A 19,155-nucleotide genomic window follows, 5' to 3' on the forward strand; every position below is an offset into this window, starting at 1 on the left:
CATGCATCACCTCGCTGCACCTGAGGGAGCCCTGTCTTTGTCTTTGCTCCACCTTTCTGCATCCTCTCCACTGTCTGCCAGCCTCCACTGTGAGCTTTGTCCTCCCTGACTGCCTCTTCTCCCTGGACCCGGACTTCAGGTTGTCCTCCTTCCCACGGGAAAACCAGACCTGGAAAAACAGCTCCAGCACCTCCCCACCTCTACTGATCTCCTCAGCCAGAAATTTTACTTAATTTACGTACTGACATTTCACACTGATGCGCAGGCAATGATCAGTTCAGTTCCAAGTGCGGGCATGACTCACATGTTTTTGAAGAATATATGGAGGAGGGAAGAAAAGAAAAAAATAACAAGCAAAATGAGAAAGAGAAGATTTTAGTTATGTAAGTCATGAAAGTGCCTACCAGGCTTGCTCTGGTTTTGTTTGTTTTAGAAAATGACTGGAGGCCACAATGTTTGAACTTTTCATTGTCAAGTCTGCTGAGAATTCAAGCAGGGCTGACCCCTGGAGACTTTTCTTTCTTTAGTTCCTGAAATGGAAAAAATGAAAGTCTGAATCTTATTAAGCAGATCCGCAGGACTTGGACGTAAAGAAATAAGAAAACACAATTCTATGTTCAACCCTGGGAAGGGAAAATAACTTCAGAGTGATCTAGACGTACTTTGGAATTCCTTCAGCAACTACACAGCACGATCTCCTGCCATATGCGTAGACGAGGGTGGGGCCTGTGTGTGTGTGTGAGTGTGTGAGTTTGCGAGTGTGTGTTGCTGTGTATACACTTGAGTGTTTGTCTGATCATTTCCTGGCTGATAAACTGAGGCTGAAATTTGCCTAAGGAGACTATTTTTGTTAGCAAACCGACTCTCCCAAGGATCAACTGACCTTTGAAAAGAGCTCATTTTTAGTGAAATGGGTTCCTCTGAGACAGATTTGCACACCTCAGCCTTCTGCCAGGAATCCCAGTCCTGTGTGTTTTCTAGGTGTGGCCAGGGAGAGGATTCTGGCACACGATAGCCTTTGCTTCCTTTTCAGAACCTCAGCCACCAATAACGTCTGTGTACCTGTACCACCGAATCACTCACGACTGTCTTGGGTCAGTTTCAGCAGTGGTGAGAAAAGGTCATAGCCTGGGTGGGTCATGAGCAACAGAAATTTATCCCTTATCATTCTGGAGGGTGATAGTCTGAGATCAGTGGATTCTGGTGAGGGCCCCTCTTTAGAAAGGAGACGGCCGAATCCTCCCTGTGTCTTCACTAGGCAGAAGGAAGGTGAGGAAGCTCTCTGGACTCTATTAGAAGAGCACTCTTCCTGCTCACCAGGGTTTCACACTCATGACCTAATTACTTGTCTCCTAAAACCATCACCCTGGAGGTCAGGGTTCCATGATATGAATGAGGGGCACATAAATATGCAGTGCTCCTCACAAGCTGCCCCGTCTTTCTGGGATTTGCTTGTTTGTGGGTTACCTCTGGCTTTCTTAAGTCTGACTTTCTTTAGAGCTATGATTCCCTTTGCCCTGTTGTTCCTTAAATACAAGCCAGGGCTGTCCTTTAAATTTTATGAAGTTTGTAAAACATCATTGAAGGCTACTGCAATGAAAAACAGCAATGGAGAGAATATTACTAAATACGGTTGATGCTAGAGTCCTTCATCTAAGCCCCTCCACAGTGGTGGAATAGACTGTTGTGCTCTCCTACTACTCACCTGCCTCCAGGTGTGAGGCCCAGCTGCTTCATCACTCTTCAAGGTGTTGGCTTGAATATATTGGTTTCTTTTAATGTAGGTCCAGGCTCTTAACCGTCTGGAGGCCTTGAGAGACAACACCCAAGGCTCCTTCTAAACACTGCTCCTGTTTAGCCATCCATATCTCCCATGTGACCCATTTCTTGTTGTTTTGTATCTCTGTATTGGAAGAGGATCTTTAAATTTCCTTTAAAATGCCTTGTAGGTATTTTCCCCTAAACTCTATTTTCCTTCACAGAGAAACCTGAACCTTGTCTTTGGAAGAAACAGAAGAATTACTGCCAGCTTTTACCTGCCAGGAGCATGTTTCTGTCCAGATTTCCAGGCCTGCATGTAGTATAGCTCAAGCAGCCCAGTGCACACCAACCATCTTCTCCCTCTCCTGTTCCTGCATAGATACAACAGTTTGCATTAGTGTGCTATATTTCTTAGAACCGATGAGCCAATATTGATACAACTATTAACTGAAGTCTGTTGTTTACACAAGGTCACTCCTGTGCCATACAGTGCAGTGGGTTTGACAAATGAAATGCATATCTTGGCATCCATCACTATAGTATCGTAATAATCTCGCTGCCCTAAAACTCCCCTGTGCACTACTTCTTCCCTGCTCCGAAACCCCTGATGACCATTAATCTTTTTACTGTTTATACAGTTTTACCTTCTCCAGCAATAGAATTAGAATAATAAACTGTTTCCTAACTGGATTCTTTTACTTAACTATATGCCCTTGAAGTTCCCCCATGTCTCCTCAATGGGAGAACTCATTTGTGTTTTATCATTGAATGTATTCTATAGATGTGTAGCAGTTTATCACTTTGCCTATTGAAAGTAATTTGATTGTTTCTCATTTCTAGTGATTATGAATAAAGCTGTTATGAACATGTGCACACAAGTTTTGTGTGCACATAGCTTTCAACGCATTTGCGTAATATCTGTAAGCAAAATTGCAGGATGGTATGGTAAGAGTATCTTTAGTTTGGTGAGAAACTGCCAAATTGTCTTCCAAAGTGGCTACACCATTTTGCATTGCCAGCAGTGATATGTGAGAGGTCTCTAAACCCCTTTGGTAATGTCATCAGTATTTTAGATATTAGATAATGTCATAGGTGTGTGGCAATGTCTTACATGTTTTTCTTTTCCTACCACTTTAATGTGTAATTCCTTAATGTAACAATTAAAATATGCTTACTTTCCTTACATGTTCTCTGGTGAGGTGTATGTCTGCATCTGTGACCCATTTCAAATGGGGTGGGTTGTTTTCACATTTTAGGTGTTAAGTGTACTTTGTACATTCTATAGCCCTTGTATCAGGTATCTTTAAACATTTTCTTTCTCTCTGTGGCTTGTCTTTTTCATCCTCTTACTGAAGCCTTTGCAAATCAAAATTTTTGATTTTAATGAGGTCCAATTTGTCAACTTGTTCTTTCTCAGACTGTGCTGTTAGTATTTTATTTTTAAAAAGTCATCACCAAAGTAAAGGACACTCAGATTACTCCTTCTGTGTTTTTTTTTATTTTGCCTTGAGATCTATGTTCTATTTTATATTGATTTCTATAAAAGAAATAAGGTCTGTGAATTAAATATTTACCATTGTATGTAGATTCCCAGTTATTTCAGAAACATTCATTGAGGAGATTGTTTTTCCTCTTGACGTGCCTTTGCTCCTTTGTCAAACATTATTTTGACTATATTTTTTGGTACTATTTCTGTGTTCGCTTTACCTACTTGTCAGTTCTTTTGCTAAAATAATCTTGTTTTTATTAGAGTAGCTTCATTGTAAGTCTTGAAGGTGGGCATAGTTAGCCTTCCTATTTTGTCTTTCTTTAGTATTGTGTAGGCTATTCTGATTTTTTTGCTTTTCTATGTTAACTCTAGAGTTAGTTTTTCAATATAAAAAATCAATCTGGGATTTTGATTAGGTTTGTGCTGAATCTATAGAATAACTCAGGAAGAACTGAATTCTTAATATCAGGTCTTCTTATCCATGAACATGGAATAACTATTCAATTATTTAGTTCTTTGATTTCTTTTATTAGACATTTTAGTTTTTCTCATATAAAACTTATACATATTTTGTTATATTTATACATAAAAATTTCATTTCTGGAAGTTGTTAATGTAGGTGGTATTGCATCTTTAATTTCAAATTCCATTTGTTCGTTGATGAAACATGCAATCATTTATTTATTTTGTAAGCAAAGAAAAACCTACCATATAAACTCAAACTACTTTAGTGCAAATAACATCTCTTTAGAGATTGAAGGGTAAGTCTTATCAGAAGCCTACAGTCTCCTAATGAGCTCATTTATTATAAGTTTAAATATTGTCTATGATCTCTCAAAGCATTTCATTTTCTGTTGGACAATTTTGCTTGTAGATGTTTTTTCCTTCCACTAGATTCCTTGTGGATCAATTATAACTTAATTCTAAAAGAATGAAAGTGTTTTTTACCCGTTAACAATTTTATCTGTACTCTTTCCTCTTCTTTGGATAAATATTAAGTCAGGGCTCTTCCAGCATGGTGAAATAGGGGTGTCTCTTGTGTTGTGCAGTTAGTCTAGGGTACTGTGGGAATTAGGGTGGGCTTTTAACATGACTGGCCCTGGGATCCACTCTGGGAATTGTGGGAGCACCCTTTTAGGTGTGTCTGGGTGGGTCATGGAGGCATGGTCTTGGGGTCTATCTCTGGTCCTTTGGCTCTTCTATTTTGCTTCCCCTTTTTTCTCCCCTGTATCTGCTTCTAAAAACCACCATGGGTAAAGAAGTTTTGCTCCACCCTGCCCTTCTGCTATGATATCTTTCCTTTGGAACTAGCTGATCAAGAACTCCAACCATGAGCAAATTAAAACTCCTTTAAACTGTGGGATTTTTGTAGCATGTCTCAGGAATGAGAAAGCTGCCTAAGACAGGTTCTGAAAGTTAAATGTCTGGCTTAAAATTTGGATTTATTACTTAGCTGAGTAACTGGGAAAGCCCATTGTTTTCCAACTTCTTTATGTTTAACAGTGGGAAAATTAGTATTCTTGTACATTGCTGTAAGAAATAATCATAAAAGATGTTTTAAACTAAACTGTTCAGTGGAAGCATAATTTTAACTTGTCTTCTACTCTACTGTCATTACCTAGATCCATAATCATCAAATATATTTAGGAAAAGAGAAAGAGAAAGAGGTAGAGTTGGCATGCTCACATACACCTTAGAGTCTTGATTTACAAGTGCTGAAAGGCATAGCTAAAAAGAACTTAAATAAGATCTAGTTTAGCTCTTTATTTCAATGATGAGGAAACTGAGCTCTGAAACTCAATTTAGCAGGTCAGATTATTTAAGTAACAATCTAGTTTGGCCCCTAAGACCAGTGATGTTTTTCCTAACTTACTTGACAAAGAGACACCTGGATGTACCTTTTCAGGTTCTGCCCCTTGCCAGGCCTGTCTGTCTCTCATCTTTGATCATGGAACATGTAGCTTCTGAGTCAAATCTCTTCATAAGCAATTGGGGAGATGGGTTACATGACTGGCATTTATCTTAGTCAGTTTTGTGTTGCTATAACAGAATACTGCAGACTATAATATAGAATATGAAACATTTTCTTATAGTTTTGGATATTAAAAAGTCCAATATCAAGGTGCTGGCTTCTAATGAGAATTATCTTTCTGTGTTATCCTATATCAGAGGCAGAAAGGCAAGTGTGTTCGTCATTTCCCCATTATAGGCAGAAAAGAACAATGCCTGCAAATGAAAGGAGGTTTATTTTGGCTCATGATTTCAGAGGGTTCAGTCCATGGTTGGCTGGCTCCAAGGTAGAAATAGCCTGGTGGGAGGGCATGATGTAGGAAAACTACTCAACATGCTATAGCCAGGAAGTAGAGCAAGAAGAGAGGAGTCGTGGATAAGAACATACTCTTCAAGTTTATGTGCCCAATGGCCTCCTCTTCTTATCAGGCTCTACCTCCAAACAGCACATTCAGCTACGAACTCATCATTAGATAAATCCACTGAAAAATGTAGTGGCCCATGATACAGTCACTTTCTAAAGGCCCAACCTCTGAACACATAAGTGGGGGACATTTTAGATCTAAACCATAATGGCAAGACAGCATGAGAAAAGAGATATAAGATGGTTCTGAACTTACTTTTATACTAAGTTCACTCTCTCAATAATTAACCTACTCCCATTGACCCACCCACCTCTTACTGGTCTTTACCTCCTATCTTAGTTACTTTTCCCATTGCTGAGACAAAACACTCAACCTACAGAATTAAATGAGATTTTTTTTGGCTTACAGTTTATAAATGTTTCAGTCCATAGTTAGCTGGCTGCCAGAAAAGGTGGCGTGGCAGAGGGGCATGACGGAAGAGAAACAGTCCATGGTGTGGCAGGTAGAAGCCTGCAAAGAAGTAGCAGTGAAGCCTTCCTTCCCCTTTTAGTCCACTTAGGCTACAAGCCTATTAGTTGGTGCCATTTACAACCAAGTGGGCATTCTCATAATCCACACTCAGAACTGTGCTAAACCAATTAATGGACTAATTTAGTAATCTCACATCATGTGATAGATTAACTAATGGTCAACTTGGAATGCCCAGAGTGGTTCTGGGTATGGAAGACCCACCTGAGAATTGTTCCCAAGCATAAAAGGAGAACTAGAGGGGAAGATTGTGTGCTGTTGATTTTCCTGGAGAAGCTTGTGACAGCTGGTTTTTGTGATAGAAACTCAACTCTTCTTGTAGTAAGAGGGACCCATCCTTGCTGTCGGCGGGGATGGCTGCTGTTGTCTTCTGGGGAGCTCTGGTCTTCACCTTGAGCATCACTCCCTGCCTTCAAGGCAGGGTGGCACATGGCAGAGGGGCATAACATGTTCATGGTTCCCACACGGTAGAGAAAAAGCAACTAGGGCCTTTAACAGCGTCTTTCTGTCCCCTTTGTCTTATCCAGACTACTAGGATAATGGTGATGCTAAGCTAGGCAATGGACTGATTTAGTAATCACATTCCCTTAATCCCAGCATCACACAGTCAAGCTTCAGCTACCTCTGAAAAAACCCTACATGATGCTTTGTGGGGACATCTAGACACAAAGCACAACACACCATTAATCCATATTCTGACACACTAGATCCAGCCACCTCTGAAAAGCACCCCTCCTTTGAGCACATGAAGCTTTGAGGGGACCTCCAGACACAAGCCATAACACCTCCCCACACTCTTTCAAACCATATTAGTTTTCCTTTACCAAAGGTATTGATACAAAAATACATGTTACCAGCAGAACAGAAGAGAGGATCCAGAAATACACCGTGCATCCACAGCCAACTGATTCTCAACAAAGTTGGCAAGAAGATGCATTGGAGAAAGCACAGACTCTTCAAAAAATAGCTCTGGAAAAACAAGATGTCCACACGCAGATAAAACTCAATTCTTATCATTTACCAGCTACAAAAACAGAATCCAAATGCACTAAAAACTTCAATGTGGGTCCAGAAACTATGAAAGTATTAGAAGAAAACATAGAAGAAAAACTTCAATACATCAGAAGGGGCAAGGATATTCTTCACAGGGCTCCAAAAGCACCAGGAACAATAGACAAATGTTGCTGCGATTACATCAAACTGAATATGTTTTACTCAACAAAGCAATCATCAAAGTGAAAAAACAACCCACTATGGGAGAAAGTATTTGCAAACTGTACATCTGACAGGTAATTATTTTCTTGAACATATAAGAAATGCTAATAACTCCACAGCAAAAAAACAAACAATAACCCACACATTAAAAATTAGCAAAAGACCTAAATATACATGTCTTAAAAAGAAGACCTACAAATGAACAACAGGTATATGAAAAAGTACACAACATCACAAATCACCAGGAAAATACAGTAAAAAAATTAAAACCACATTAACATATTACCTGATTCCAGTAGGAATGAGTATTATCAAAAAGACTACTGATAACAAACAAGGGCAAGGATGTACAGAAAAGGGAATCCTTGTACACTGTTGGTGGGAAAGCAATCTAGCAATTATGGAAAACAATATGGAATTTTCTTAAAAAAATAGAAAATATAATTACCATGTGATCTAGAAACTATCCTTCTGGGTAGATATCTAAGAAAATGAAACATGTCTTTTGAAGAGATATCTCTGTGCAACACGATGCATAGTGGCTAACAAATGGAAATAGCTTAAGTGTCCATCACTGATAAATTTTGAAAATATCATACATATACACAGTGGAAAACTATTCAGCCATAAAGCAAAATAAGCTCTTGTTATTTGTGACAACTTAGATGAAAGTAGCAATTGTTGCATTAAAGTGAAATGAGCCAGTCACAGAAAGACAAATACTGTATAATGTCCTTCATATGTGCAATCTAAAAAAGTTTATCTTGTAAAAGTTGAGAGTAGGAAGATGCTTAGCAGAGCTGAGTCTGGGTTAAGTAGTGGGAAGAGAAAAATGCAGAAAGTTTAATTAATTAGCACTAAATTATATTTAGATAGAATTAAGATCTGATGTGCGATTGCACAGAACGGTTGCTATAGATAAAAATAATATACTATTATTTCAAAAAACTAGAGAAAAAAATTTTGAAAGTTTTACCACAGGGAAATAGTAAATGTTTGAGGAGAATGTATTTTTTTGTACTGGGAATAGAACTCAGGACCTTGCACCTGCAAGGCAGGCATGGTGTCACTGAGCTAAATCCTGGCCTGGAGAAGAATATTTTTAACCTGATTTAAATATTACACACTGTCTACATGTATTGAAATATCCCATGGTACCCCATTAATAAGTGCAATTTTTATATATTAATCAAAGATAAATTTAATGATCTTCTACTCTGGCATAAAGAAGGATAAACTTGAGACATTTCTAGCTAAATGGATGCACATTGAGACCATACTCTTAAGTGAAATAAATTGAACATGCATGCTTAAATACTGCCTTGTGTCTCTGTTGTGAAAAATTAAAAGTGGAAATAAATACCACAGTATATAATAGATACTGGGAAATAGGAAGGAAATGTTCAAATTAGAAGGAGAACAGCGGGGGGGGGGCTGGGAAAGAAGAAACAAGAAAAAAGAGAGAGACTAAAAAGAAAATGGAAACAAAGCTTTTGTAAATAAGGAGAGGAAGAGGGGTTGAAGGGAGTGAGGGGAATGGGAAAAAAGAAGCAGCAAGATATATCAGGTACAAGTTCCCTGTGATGATTGTTAGCATTAAGTGTATATAAAATGAACCAATAAATGTTTTGCTAAATTTTTAAAAGTAGAAAATGCCTTTTCTGTACTAGGCATGGTTCTGGGTGCTAGTTCACAAAAATGATTATGCTATAGTCTCTGGCTTCTAGTTGTTCATAAGCTGGTATTGTAGACTGCCGCATTTCATCTCTGAGAGCTGTGCAACTTTGTGCGTGATACTTCAGTTTTTAATCATCTCCGAAATAAGCACGATAATGGTATGCACCTCTTTGGCTGTGGTGTGGGAGAAATGAGAGGGTAGCTACCAAGTCAACGACATCGTGCCTGGCAGGACACAAAGAATGATGCCCAATGGTATGTGCAGATGGAGGCTGGAGAACAAGACTCTAGAATCAGACCCCCTGTGGACTGTGGGGATGTTAGCAGATGCTACAGATTGCTTTTGCTAGAGATGTCTGTTTTTGTATACATTCCTGCTCCTTAATAATGTTCCTCAATAATACTCTCCTCTCCCATCCCAGTGGTGCTTTGGGAGAGATTGGCCCCTCCTCCCAGCCCTGGGATGGGTCCTGATTGGTCTAAACTAATTATGGTTGTTCTCATCCCCTTGGGCAGAGACTAGTTTATGTTGGGTGTGGGATGCAATTCTCACCACTGAGATAGCAATTGGCTAAGGAGTTTTACCGAAAGGTTTTCTAAATCTTAAAAAGATCTAGCTGTGGTGAAATTTTGTCTCCCGAAATATATACTCGATCCTAACCCTTGGTACCTATGAATGTGATGTTATATGGAAATAGGGTCTTTGCAGATGTAATCGAATTAAGATGAAGTCAGAGCAAATGGGTACAATATCCAGTGTTACTGGTTCTTATAAAGAAGAAAAGAGACAGCAGTTGAATGGGGGCGGGGAGAGAAAGCGTTTGGACAGAGATTGAAGTGCTATGCCTAAAGGCTGCAAGGCAAGGGACACTAAGGATTGCTGACAATTACCAGAAGCTAAAATACAGGAAGTTTCCTCTTGTAGATCCACTATGGTCTTGATTTTGTACTTGTAGCTTCCAAAACCATGACAGAATAAATTTCAATCACCTGACTTATGTTCATTGCTATTGCTTTTGGAAACTAACACAGGCACAAAGGAAATCAATGTGTTTTTGGTTTTTCTTTGGAAAGTTATGTCTGGGTGACTCTCTTGAAACTTTTGGAGCCTTGTTGCAGTCCCAAGGACCCAGCTTGAGGTGGCCACAGGTGGTGACTGGCAGAATGAATGGCTAAAGATACTCCGGGTGTGCAGCCACCACATTCCCAATCCTGGAGCTGCTTCCCTCTGTCTTCCTACTGTGGAAGGTAACACAGCAACCCTTTGTTCAAGCCAGGTCAGCTGGATTTCACTTTTAATGTCATTAACCCAGATTGTTTCCTCACCTCTGAAGTGGCCGTGCTCTAGTACCTACCCTACAGGATTGTTGTGAGACAGGGAACAATCCAGACTTCTTCCTCTTTCTTTGGCAGTACAATAAATGTACTGGGACTGAAATCACACTGAGCTATATCCCCTGCCCCTTTGTCATACTTAATTTTGAGATACAGACTTACTCAGCTCCCCTTGGGAGACTCCAGATCCTCCTACTCAAGGTACTGGGATTACAGGCAGGTACCACCACACCTGGCTTTTTTTTCACTTTAATTTTTATTAAAGTGCAGAATAAATTCAATATGTATGAGCTAATGTTATTATTATCATTCTATATCTCTAACCTTAACACATTGTGAATATTCGGTAAATGCCTGCATTGGAGGCGATGCATAGCAGAATGAACAAGGTTTTGCTAATGTAAAAAAAGGAAGGGAAAATGATAATAAGGACAAAGCAAATTGCAATGAAAGATGGAGAGATTCATTCCGGGCCCTGGCGGAAATCGAGACCTTTGACTCACCTATGAACCACCTCAGGGCTCCCGGGACTCAGGGCTGGGAAGTCTGACATTTTCTGCAGAGAAATTTGAATTAAAGAATCCCTAGAGGATTGTGCAGATAACCCGGGGTGCAGGATAGACCAGAGGCTCGAGACTGCCTTCCCAAGGCCACTGGGATGAGGCTTCAGCCAAATTGTGCAGGATTAAGGCAGAAGTATTTGCTTTGTTCAGTGTCAGAGTTAAGGAAGAGGCTTTCATTTTGCCTGAGGGAGGGCAACTGACTGCTTTTCCCAAAGACCTTGTTTGAAATTAAGGTCTTGGAACACCGGGTTCAGTTAACTACCAGCTCGGGAACCTTGGGGAATCTGACTTGCTGTGTGCTTTACTTTCCCTTACACATCACCTCCTGTTTCCTTGCTTCCAAATTTTTCCCACCTACAGAGAGTTCTGTACTCAGGAATGAGTCAAGATGGGCTTCCTTTTCCAGAGTGAGTACAGGGGAGGCTTTGCCTTTGAAATCGATTTTGCTGTCAATTTAGCCTAGAATAAAGATCTTGAAAAAGTATAAAAAAGTATATGAAAGTATAAGAATGGTCATAGTAGTATGGACATGTGTATATATACTGCATGTATTTGTATATTTATATATTTGTATCTATGGATGCATTTTTGTATGTATATATTTAAGGGCAATTGAAAGAGACATACTGTAATTCTTCAATGAATACAGCAAACACTTTTAAACAGCAGACTCTATTTCTGTCTTCATGCTACAACTATGCAGCCAGAGATGGATTAGACAACATCTTTGTCCTTAGGAGCTTACAATCTGTAGGGAGGAGAGAAACCAATACATTGATAAATGCTTCAGTATTGACAGGTGCCATAAAATAATACTGGTGCTGAAGTCCCCATGAGAACTGGAGAACACAGAGGGGTCGGGGAGGTGTGGAGAAGGCAGGCTTCCCAGAGAGGCATCACCTTGTCAGCTTCATTATATAGTGTGAGCAGGAGTTTGTCAGGTGTAGATCTAGACACAGAGGCACAGCAGCTGGGCTACTGAAGGAGGCACAAGTCTACGAGGAGCATAAAAACATCTCTAGAAAAAAACTGGAATATGATAACGGTTGACGCAGGCCTCTACATGTGTTTTCTGTTGTGTTTGCAGGAGCATGTAACTTGTTCTTTCTCTTACTTGATGTGTGGAGTAAAACACTTCTTTTGGATTCAGTATATTATTCAAAAGGAGAAGTCCTCCTTGATATCATAGACACGGTTTTTATCCTTAACACAGCAGTTTTTGGCCCTTGAAAAGCAGTTTAAGCCTTGAGGAGTCAAGGCTGTTCTGAGAAATATAAGCAAACCATCTTCTTAGATATCATTGCATATATCAGGCGCTGAGGATCAAAGTAGTTGTGGATTCATACCAGATCAGTGTTAGGCCATAATGCTTAAAGCAGCAGTTCGATGATAGCCCATGTTTTATAAGGGTGTGTGATGCCCCATAGTGTATTGCATATGGTGCTGCCATGATCTATGGTTAATATTGTTATATGTTTTTGTTTAGTAATTTCTATTTAAGAACATCAGCTTATTAGGAGGTCAACCACCTGCTTTCAACCACCTACTTTTATGCTTGTGATATTCCTAGAACATGTGTACAGCCCCAGACATGTGGCCCTGTTTGGAGTCTAGCAAGGGGGCAGGGTAGAGCTGGAGGGGAAGGTGTGAGTCCGGGTGGATGGGAGGTGGGAGGAGAGACAAGCAGGAGCTGGATCACCCAGGCACAGGAATGCCCTGGAGAGCGGTTCCTATTTATCCCACTAAAGTTGCACAAATTCCTGGAGAGCTGTGCTGGACGTGGGGAATGGGTCAGTTGTGCCACTCCAGTTTTTGAGGGGCGATCCGAGATATAGGGAATGGACATAACCTGCTCGAAAGACATCTAGTTAAGTTTAACAGTTACTTGTTTTGAGCGAAAAGGTGCTTCCCTGTAATTCCTCCCTGACAGCTGAAGACAATGAACAGAAAATTATCCTAAAGCGAGTGTGCAGGCTGGGGAACTGGACAGTAGAGCGGTCCTGGTATATGTTTGTTTGAGTTTTAGCCCGTCACTCAATTTCCAGCATTCTAAAGAGCCTTCACTTCTTCTTGGGCAAAGAAGAACATCATTTCTTCTTTCCCACATGTCCCTGATTCTTTTTCCTGCACATCAAACAGGTCTCAGCTCTCCTGTAAGCAAAGCTCCCAGAGGCCAGGATTTGATATCTTGCCTCTTGGAAGGGCCACAGCATGAGGTCAAGGTCATGATTTCTGGGGTCGAGCTCCTGCATACAACCCAGGATCTCCTCTTCGAAAGGCCTGTGATCTTAGGTACTTCTTGGCACATTGTAATCAGTCACCGGATTTAAGCAGTGCTGCTTATATTCTTCATGATACAGGACGGTCCATGGTATCCATCCTGTGTTCAGTAAATGTTTAATGCATGAATAAATGAAAAGATAAATGGAAAGTAGTTCATCACTGTGTGTTTGTCGAATGACTGAATGAATAATTTAATGGATTTGGAAGACAGCTTGTAAAGCACACTTCTTTTCACGAAAGATGTTCTACACACATACTCAGGATGCTACTGAATCTGTACTCACTAGCTCCTTTGTTACTCCTCTCTTAGATCTGTTTTCGAACAAAATGGAACACCTTGTACAATATTTTATTTGCATTTGTGAGTGAGTACTTTATCCTATGGAAGTGTTTCAAGCTATTTGAGAATAAAAGAAGAGGATTATTTTGCTTGCCTGTGGACCAAATGGTTACTGTAAACAGGAAAGCTGAGCTAAAGGATGTTTATCACTCTCATAAGGGTGACTCAGTGGACAAGAGGAAATTCAGTTAGGTCCCCAAGCACTGTGGCTCTCCTTTCAAAAGGAACTTTGAGGCCACTGTCCCTGCAAGATGCAGACCAGAGGACACTCCACTCCCTCCCCTGTTCCCGCCAAACAAGAGAAGTTACACAAACTGTAGGGGCAGCTGGATCACAGTTTACGCTGCCCCCAGGGTGCATCTTTCATCTTAATTGTGCTTATTCAGCTGTGGGATGCATTGGTATCTAGCTGATCTTTGAAAAAGTGCAAAAGCCGGTTTAAAAACACCACCAAACCCTCCTTTTAGATAGGGGCCTGGTGTGGGAGTAGGGAGGAAAGGATAAGAAAACTTTGTATCTTCTTTCTGATACTTTCTGCTTGGTGTGCGAATGCTTACAGAGATGCCCACAGGCAATTTTCCAAAGCCTTTTTTGATCAAAGTTGATAAAGCTCCCTCTATGTGTAGGGGGGAAGTTCTCTTTCAACCACCTTCCTACTCTGTGCCTTCTCATGGAGATAAGTTGTCTGAAATCACAGAGCCACAGGTCCTTATCTGCCTAGGTCTGGGTCCTCACCAGTGACGAGTCATCCAATAACTACAAATTCATGGTGTTCCATGTGCTGGGCACTAAGCTGGTTGGGGACAGAAGGAGTAAAAGGGAAAACAAACAAAAATAATAGCTATCTTTAATATTGTGTGGGTGTTGACACTGTGCCAAAGCAGTTGCTGAAGTACTTTGGTGTAGCAGTCATGAGAAAAAGCAAGGCGCAAGCCATTGTTTCCAATTCATAGAAGTGTGGGAAGCAAAACTCTTAGAAGTGAAATGTTGCTTCCCATCATGCAGGAACAGATGAAGAGTTTGCGTGGAATGTTTGGATACTGGCTGCGAGAGAAGGGTGGCGTAGAGAAGGCAAGAAAAGGTGGTTAACAAAAGCAGAGATCAGGAAGGTCTATCAGGTTCTCCAAAGAGTTGTGTAACATTGCCTTCTGGACTGTGATGAGAAGAGTTTGGGGTACAAGGTGAGCTGGTAAGATGAGGGAAGTTTGGGAAGACAAATCTGTGCCAATGAACTTCATTCTTATGCACCTGGGTCTACTGCTGTCACCCACTGTAATGTGGATTAATTATAAGTAGGATTGAGTTAATACAGAATCAACCAAGAACCCCACCAGTGATTTTTATTGTGTTTCTTTATTATAAAGGCAATATATACTCATTATAAACATTTTGAAAAATGTCAAAAGAGACAGAAAGAACAAGAATTGACCTTTGAATCACTTTCTAAAGTAACTAATATGTGTAGCTGAGTCTCGTTCCTTCTGGTCTTATTTCCTATCCTTTGAAACAGTTGGGCATTTGGCTTGCATAATTATGATGAATTGTGCGTAAAACTTAGTACCATTTTCATTTACTAGGATACTGTAAGATATAACTTTTCTATAGGTTATAAGGTCTTTAGAAACATATTTTGAAGTGAGGATTTAGCTCAGTGGTAGAGAACTCATCTGACCTGTGGAAGGCTTTGGGTTTGATCCCAACACTTGACACATGACTGTGAAATCCTTAATTGATTATATTACACTTTACATAAACAGGATCTTAGAATTGAATGCCTACATATTTTATGGCATTCATGTAGATAAATAAGATTTTGATGAGACCTTTGGTAATGAAAATTTTTCTGATAATTTAAGTAATATTTATGATGAATTTCCAGGACTCAGGATATATCATTGAGACTAACATGGTCAGTAAATAATCTAGGGGAACCTGTAGGAAATCGATTAGCCTTGTCCCTGAACTGGAGGTTGTCAAACCCTGTCACAGAGTAGGAAGCCATGTCCCAGACAATGTGTATATCCAGTAAGTGACAAAGTAGTATCCAGAACTCTAAAATTATCACGTGTAGTTCATTTCTAGCATAAATATTCTGTGGTATCAAGATGGTCCTCTAGCTTGATCTGCTTAGGGCTGGAATTCTTAGCATTTTTGATGCAGCCCCAACTATAGGAGAATAACATGGTCCCCCCGAAAAAATAATAGTCGCGCAGTTCAGACAGAGGGGTGCATCAGAACTTCTAATGAGAAGATTTTGGTTTGCATAAGATTCAGGAGGCTTCTTCCGCAACCCTCCCACCCACAATGCACCGACAAAGTGAGTTACCTTGACAAGAAATGTGCTTCCGGCTTTCTGTACTTTCCACTGCAGGGAGGGGAGATCCCACCTTCCTTTTATTAGATATGAGTGACCCAGTCATATTGTCCCAATCTTGTGCAATGAGACATAAAATGGAGGCTGGGAATTTAGCTCAGTGGTGCCGCCACCTGCCTCACAGCTCAAGGACCCAAATTCGATCCCTGGTACCCCCGCACGAGAGAGAGAGAGAGAGAGAGAGAGAGAGAGAGAGAGAGAGAGATAACCTTTGTTCCTAAGAAGACTTCTTTTGCTGGATATTGTTGTTGTGTTTGTCCATGTCAGACCTAGAAGGGAGTTGTGCACAATTCATTGAGGATTTCAGAGCAGTATGATGGGAAAAACAAAACAAAACAACTGTGTTTTGGGATATATCTTTGAGTTGATAACTTAACTCTGAAGCCTTCCTGTATTCCTTGCAATGGGAGATAATTTTAGATGATTGTTTAAATGAGTTGATACTGAGTTTTCTATTGTTTAAAGCTTAATGCATCTTTCCTGATACAGTGTGCATGAATCAAAGCCTTAGTGCTGAAGTGAGCTGATCCGCAATGTCGGTGTCATATTAGCAGATGGTTCTTTAGGCAGGTGTGTGAACTGAAAAATACTCAGCTTTGCTGCCACTGCTTTCACAGGGAAGTCTCCCTGCACTCTTCTTGCTCCTCTGCCTTGTTTCAGTGAAGTATCTCTCCCAAGCTCTCACAGATAGCCTCTTGAACTTCAATATCATTTCTGTCTCCCTACCAAGCTATGAACTCCTTTAATAGCAAATGTGTGTCATTCACTGTGGTAGCTCCACACTTAGAACTAAAATGGAAAACAAAACAAATTGTTCACTAGCTTTCCGTAGCTTCCACTTTCCATGGAAGTACTTAGGTGATGTATGTGTGTGTCCATACTGTTTTATCAACAGTTGATGTCTTTACCCATTTACTTGCATGTTATGTTTTCTTCTCCTTTCAAATGGAGAGCATCTGTCATAAAAATCAACCAAATGTGGTTGATATGAACCTGAGGGAGCCCTGAGGGAGCCTTAGGACCTTCTGGAATATCCTGCCTTGCTAGAAAGGCAGAAGGAAGTGCTGGTGTGAGAGGGTACCTGTGCATTCTGCTGAATAATTTCTCATAATGTTACTGGCCACAAGGTGTCTATCTCTTAAGAAGCAGGATGTGTAGCTTCCAGGATGTCTCTGCAGCTGCCTCCAGCCCCAGGGAATCAGAAAACTTGTTTAAAAATTCTGTAGGTGGCTTGAGGTTCTGTCCAGAAGCTTAGGAGTGCGTGATCTATAATACTCTTCTAATGACTAAGCTGCAACATCACAAGGCTCACAGATGACTAATAATTATTCTCATTCCACAGTGCACAGTTTGGTTTGCAAAACAAAGCAAGTGAGGCCTCTGCCCTTTTGTCCTGTGACTCAGTCCTGTAAAATACTTAGTGGCGAGGCTGAGAGAGCACAAGACATACCCATGGGCACTCCTGCATCTTCTGCCCTTCTTTCTCCCACAGTCCCAGGCTTGCTGGGGCTGCAAGTCCATTTTAAATGCTTCAACCGACCTTGTGCTGTGTGGTGATTAAGACTCAGACTTTGGATTTTAACATGGTATTTCCACCGCGGCACCATCATCCCCAGATATGTGGCCTTGGGCAAAGGACTTAACTTCTCTAAGCTTCAGTAAGTCTCGTCTTTTAGGTGGAGACAATGAAAAGAGTTAGAGTTGCTATGGAAACCAATGACTATGAAGACCTGAGTACACTGCATTGGTACAGATGGAGTTTAAAATATGGTGTTTATGGAAATAAAGTCTTTGTAAATAGGGAAGGAAGGAGGGGGTGAAGGGAGGGCAGGGGTAAGGGGGAAAATGAGAACCAAGACCTGTCATGTAAAGGTATAAGATCCCAATGATGAATGTAACTGTACTGTATACCTAAAATGTACCAATAAACTCAACAAGAAAAAAAAAAGATTAGCTACAAATTTTCTTTATACTATCTCCAGAAAGTAGAATAGCTGTGTGATTTGGGAACATTTTAAAAAGTTATCTGATCTTTTATTTAGTAATTTAAAAATTAATTATAATAAAATTTCCTTTGTGATTTTTCAGGGGAAGCAGCACAGGACATGGCCAAGTATCCCGCACAGTGCAGTTGCTCAACACATGTACATTCATGTCTTGGTGCTGTACTGCTTTGAAAGTTCTTAATTTGGTACTCATCACAGTTTGAGGTGAACACTTTGTCCTCATTGTTTGGTACTTGTCATGCAACCTGAAACTTGTCCTTGTCAATTCTCTCTTGGCACGCTGTCCTTTCAAGTCAGAACGATGTGATACTCATCATTTTTGGTACTTGTTGCACCTCCAGGAACCATTTAACAACACTATACTGTTCTTTCCTTTCTCCAGAGTGAATTGAGATTCTCTTGGTGTGTTTGACCCTCTGAAGAGCGTTTTGTTTGTTTTGTTTTGTTTTTTGAGACAGGGTCTCACTATGTAGTTGAGACTGACCTGAGGATCACTATGTAGCCAAGGGTGGTCTTGAACTCACAGCGATCCTCCTGACTCAGCCTCCTGAGTTCTGGGATTACTGGCATGTGCCAACACGCCCTGCTGAAGCAGGTTCTACATCACCATGGGGGGAGGTGATAGTTCTTAAGTATCAACCCCAGAAGAATGATCCCCAGAATTTGGCTGGTAGATGGTCACTGAGCATTTCTGACTTGATGGAGACAAGGAGCTGGGGTTCTTGAAAATGCCAGATGCCTGAGAAGTGTTCACATGTATGGGCTCAGCTGGCCTGTGACCACTTGGATATCTAAAGGGTGAATGTTACTGAGCATAATGTGGGTAGAATTAATGGCCTTACACCTGACCTTAGAACTCTGATCTTTAGGAACTGTGATGAAGAAAGCCCCAAACCCTGCGTGGGAAAGGTTAAGGGCAACATAAACACAGTGAAAGCTAGAGGGCCCATCTCCAAAGGCTGGAGACTAGAAAGTGTGATGGGTCATTTGTGAACTGGAGAACCGAGAGTAATGACTGCTGTTGGGCTTTCTGCCACTCTGTCATTGGGAATCACAGGTAGTTTTTACTTGATTTAGACAAATGAAACGATGCAGCGTTTCTTGGGAGCCAGGGTGGAATAAATTCTCACTGAGTACATTGATAAACAACAAGTATGGTCAGGCCATAGTGCATAAGGAGAGTCAAAACTGTTCTTATTCCCTCTGGGC

The sequence above is a fragment of the Fukomys damarensis genome, unplaced genomic scaffold (assembly GCF_012274545.1).
Source record: "Fukomys damarensis isolate Sample0158 unplaced genomic scaffold, DMR_v1.0_HiC HiC_scaffold_35, whole genome shotgun sequence".
NCBI classification, from domain to species: Eukaryota; Metazoa; Chordata; class Mammalia; order Rodentia; family Bathyergidae; genus Fukomys; species Fukomys damarensis.